At 35.1% G+C, this 5365-nt stretch overlaps 1 long non-coding RNA gene across 3 annotated transcripts; it reads left to right on the top strand.

Moving 5' to 3' along the window:
* Window positions 1–1015: 1015 nt before the first annotated feature.
* LOC107851392 lies at window positions 1016–4790 on the top strand. Of its 3 annotated transcripts, none has more exons than XR_001668985.2 (3): window positions 1278–2206; window positions 3646–4137; window positions 4224–4790. It is a non-coding gene; the product is annotated as an uncharacterized LOC107851392 (long non-coding RNA). The 3 variants fall into 3 exon arrangements; XR_001668984.2 differs by having other exon boundaries at window positions 1279–1522; XR_001668983.2 differs by having other exon boundaries at window positions 1016–4137.
* The last annotated feature ends 575 nt before the right edge of the window (window positions 4791–5365 follow it).

The following is a 5365-nucleotide window of genomic DNA, read 5'->3' on the forward strand; positions in this document are numbered from 1 at the left end:
CCTGAACTTGTCCGCTCAACTTACTTTAACACTTAAATTATACTTCGATTTATTTAACCCCCTTAACAATTTGATAATGAATTAATTTCACCCCTCAAAACTGAATACCACTCTCACAACAGAAAGTGTGTTACACTCGCCCATACATCAGTGTCACGTCAATGCCACGTCAGAGCCACACAAGCAAACTATTTTTTAAATATATATAAATATTATATATATATATATATATATATATATATATAAATGTTTTAAATATACATAAAATAGTTAAATAAAAAAAAATACAACCCTCCCCCTCCTTTCTATCTTCTTCAAACTACTCATCCTCTTTTCCCCCCCCCCCCCCCCCCCCCCCCCATTTTTTCTCTCTAGCCACCCCTATCTACCCTCATCCACCCCTACCCTTCCAGACACCCCGTCTAACCCACCCCTGCAAACACCTTTCTTTGGCCACCCCCAGTTCCCCCCCCCCCCCAAACATTTTTTTTTCTTTCTTTGGCCACCTCCAGTCCCTCCACCCCTGCAAACACCTTTTTTTTCTTTCTTTGGCCACCCTCCATCCACCCCCACACCTGCAAACACTGACCCCCCCTTCCCGTATCAAACAAATCCATCCATACCCACCCTTACAAACACCTAAAAAAAATACACACATAAAATTGGCAAAAAATTGATATCATCGGAGGGATTGAAATTGAAGAAAATTTATTTCGGTAAAATTCATATTTCTTTAAAATATTATTTCTTTTTCATATTCTGATAATAATAATTATCAAATTTCTTTCATATTCCGGCAAAACTCATCGAAAATTGATTAAAACAAACTCGAAAAAAAATGTACGCACAAAATTAATACCATCACCATTATTAATACCATCGCTAATAACTTGTCTTCAATTTTAATTTCATTTCAAATTTTTAAATCCACAAAGATGATTTTTAATTTTTTAAATTCAATTCATTCTTTTTATCTTAAGTCAAGGGATTCAAGGAGGAGAAATTGGAGGTGGAGGTGAAATATTTGGTAATTGAAGGAGAAAAGTTTAGGAGGACCGGGTGGTGTTATGGTGAAATTGATTAGAAGAAGAGGAAGATCAGACATTTGGATAGTAGGGTTTTTTTTTTTAAAAAAAAGATTCACCTATTTTTTTCTTTTTAAAAAATATCACATTAGTATTAGCATTAGGAAGTGAAATTAATTTACTTTAAAAGATGTTAAGGATAAATAAATAAAAATTTAGTTTAAATGGTAAATTAAGTTGAGCCAACAAATTATTAAACATATCACGCCCTTGTCAATTAGCTCTCTCTCACTACCGTCTCTCTTTCTCTCTTTAAACTAGGGTCTCTCTACCCTCTCTTCTCACTGCAACAGTGGTGACGGTGACGGCGATGGTGGGGTGGTGACAGCGACGGTGATTTGGTGGTATTGACGTCGTTTAAGGCATTGTGCCGTTGGTGTTATTGGCTTCGTTGAAGGCTTTGTGCCCTTTTTGTTGGTGGTGAAGGCACTGCGACTGTGAGTTCTGCTATTTTGCCCCATTAATTCTGTTTTCGAGTGTCCATTTAGGTTTTAGGTTTTCCGTTTACTGTCGAGTTCTACTGTTGGTGGTGAATGTTGTGTGTCTAGTGGAATGCTGGAATGTTGATTGTCTAGTGGTAGATACAAATGTGATTATTAACTGAATTTATTTCCCAGTTGGAGTTAATAAGTTGACCAAAAAGGAAAGAAATGATCTTTTTGAAATGGATTGAAAAAGAAAGTAGGACAAATAAATTGAGACGAGGTGAGTATACACAGAGCGATGTAGATGTATATACGCACTGCATATGTGTGTGTATGTTTGGAGAATTGACGGATAGAGAAAAAGATACCTAGCTGCTTTGGTTGATTGATATGTGTACTTGATATTCCTGGAGAAAAGGAGCATTCCTGTAATAGTATATACATCAATAGTTAGTGGTCACGGAACTTTTCTACTCATTCTGCTGCCATAGCTAAATTTGCAGCTTCCTGGTATCCATAGTCTTCTATTGGAGCTTCAATGATCTCTTCAAGAGGGCCGTGAGGACTTTCAAAAATGGTCAGGAACATTTTCCTATAGCATTCCTCACAGAAGAAGAAATAAGAAAAATGGCCTTCATTGGGAAGCTTGTGCACCACCACCCTTGGCAGAATTCTAGCTACATAGTCGGTCATTTGGTGAGGAACAACCTGATCATCCATTCCCTATTTCATAATTCATATGCTCATGAAATATATCCTACACAGTTGAGACATAGTAGCGACAATCCTATCTTTGCACAGGAAAACGTTCTAAAGAAACTCAATGCAGGAAGAGATGAGTAACTAAATGAAACCGAGGAAGCAAGATTGAGAGTTTGCAAACCTTCCATATATGAACTGACCATATAAATCCAGTCAATTTACACTTCACTTGACCATAACCAAACTCACTACGAAGAAAACGAGTGTAGTTTAGCAAAGACTATGACCTAGGGAGTTGAGCTATTTTGCAATCCAAATTAGCTGGCAAGAAGACATTGTCTAATCTTTGCATTAAAATAATATGATAGTATAATTAATTGGAACTATAGGTAATGTGGTTAATTGTTGAAAAAATTGAGCTTTAGTGGTTTGAGTAGGTCTTGAATAAGATTGGTTTTGTCATCCTACATTGACCAACTATACATTGTTCTCCATGTTTGATGGTTAATATAACCAGTTCTGTGATTACATGTCTGTCTCACCGAGGGTCTATCAGGAACTACCTCTCTACCTCTCAAGATAGGGTAAGGTCTGCGTATACTCTATTTTCCCGAACTCCACTTGAGGGATTTTGCTGGATATGTTGTTGTTTCATTGTATTAAGAAAGTATTGAAAATGCAAAATATTTCTTGGTTCAAGGGATAGATGGTTATATTTGTTTTTGGTTCTTGAGGTGCTTTATCATTAATATGGACTGTTTAGCCTGAAAAACTCACTGATTCCTTTCAATACAAATGGGATAGTTACTAGCTGCCGCCTGCCAAGGATAGTCAGGAGCTCTTGCCTTTTGCATGTGATACTGCCTATTATTGCTCCTCTGGTCACAGTTTGGCAATTCTCCTGGCTCCTAGCCATTTCAGTATTTTGTTCCAGTATCTTTTGAGTTAACAATCTATTTGTTACACTTTTTCATGAAAAGCTAACTCATGCTCAAGATTTGGGGAAATATTTTTTCATTTTATTTCACTTTACAGGACGAAGAGATCGTATTTGAACCACTTCTAAATATTAACAATCCGTATAATAGCAGTTTGTATAATAGCACACTTTTTACTGCACTAACAGCCACTTCTTATTGCATCAAGCAAGATTTTTTTGTGATAGTGTATACTGGATTTAGATCAAAATCTAAGTTAACTCACTTGAATGACTGAATTTATTTTGGTTTGGATTTTTGTCGGAGCTGGAAAAGCTGCAATTGCTATATCGGTGACCTCTGCTCGTTGTAGCTTAAGCTGCATAGCCTTGTATCTTGGAGTTTGTTGCCTGTCTTTATGTGTGAAACCTCATAGTCATATGCCATCTTCCTTTTCATATGTTAACTTGTTGTAGCTTAAGCTGTGTAACAATTTTCTTGTCACTTCTCTTCTAGGATGGCATACAAAACCAGCCGTAGTATGGCTACTCTTATCATGGATTCTTTTCGAGTATGAGCTTCAATTGGTTGGTCATGTTGCTATATATTATGATTTTACTTATCAAATAGGTCATCGCCTTCAGCATTGGAATTAATACACTGCACACTTGATATATAGCTCATATGGCCTCTCCGGATATCACAAAAATTCCAACCCAATACTTGTTGAGGACTCTTACTCTGCGGACCAACTCTTTGCTGGGCATTATGTTGCATTCACATGTTTAACTTTCTAGTTATTTTAAACAACAGAACCTCAACATGCTCGAGGTGTTCCCCTTAAAAAGATTTGGTGACTACTAGTATCTCTTTTCTAAAATTTTGTGGAAATACTTAAATGGGGAGCTAGATGTACCTCTAGCTAAGGTCTTCAAATAGACGCATAAGAAGAAAAAGCAGGACGGTACAAGAGAAAATTGGATCGAACTGCGTGCTAAGGAGGCATATGTAAGATAATAACTTTTATATATATTGTTTTCTTATTATTCAACTTTGCTTGTTTACATAATGACAATTATTTTTCTTTCCGGAAGGATTTTAAAAAGGGGTGGAAAATTGGCGTAAACTCCAACATGCTTCAGAGGAGGGTATCATGATTGATCATGGTTCAATCATCACCTGTAGATATGGCTAAAATATGGACAGCTGTGGTAGGTGGTCCAAAGAAAGGTAAAATCTACGGGCTTGGAGTTCACCAATTCTCGAGTGATCATTCCCCAATGTTGCCCAACTCCTCTTCTACCTTGGAAAATATGGAAGAAATTGAAGAGATGAAAAAGTAAATTGAAGTGTTGACGCAACAGTGTGCAGTTAATGATGCTAAGTTTGTCAAGTTTGCTAAGTTTGAGGAGTTAGTCAAGAAGCACATGCTTCAAGTATTTGATGATGAGGAAGACAATGAATCAGATGATTAGATTGTAGTTGTTGGTTCTTGTTTTTTATTTAGACTTAAAGTTCTTTTGAGGTGTTTAAACTATTTGAATCGGTGTTCGTTTTGGATTGTGACGTTTAGACTTAAGCTTATCTTGAAATGTTTAAACTATTTGACTCGCTGTTTGTTTTAGATGTTTCAAAGTAATTGAATTTTCAAATTTTGGTTCTGTTTGTAATTTTTAGATCTTATTGTGAGAAATACATTGGGTATGTAGTTATTGTTTGTAATATGAGAGCGCTGGAAGCTATTAAAAGAGCTTTACTGTTGGTAAAGCAAAAGAAATTTCGACTACAGTGGTCAGAATAATAAATACTTTTGTGGAAAAAAGTTAATATTTCGACGACACCTATCGGATTGAACAAAATAAATTTATAGACTTTTTTTTAATTTCCGACCACCGCAGTCGGAAGAAATAATTATATTATAATTTTTCGGCTACTGTAGTTGGAAATATTTTAATTATTAAATAATTATTAATTAGTCTTTTGATTAATGTAATCGAAAATATTTTATTTATTAAATAATTATTAATTAATATTTCGATAACAGTAGTCGGAATATTTATAATTATTAAGTAATTATTTTTAATTATTTTATTAATCCTCAAACTACACTAGTCAGAATATTATTTTTTATTTGATCATTCTATAATTTATTTTTTGCGACTACCGTAATCGAAAATTACTGACTACAGTAGTTGAAAATATTTTTCTGACAAGCTTTATTTCGACTACCCTTAAA

This window comes from Capsicum annuum, chromosome 12 (genome assembly GCF_002878395.1).
Source record: "Capsicum annuum cultivar UCD-10X-F1 chromosome 12, UCD10Xv1.1, whole genome shotgun sequence".
NCBI lineage: Eukaryota > Viridiplantae > Streptophyta > Magnoliopsida > Solanales > Solanaceae > Capsicum > Capsicum annuum.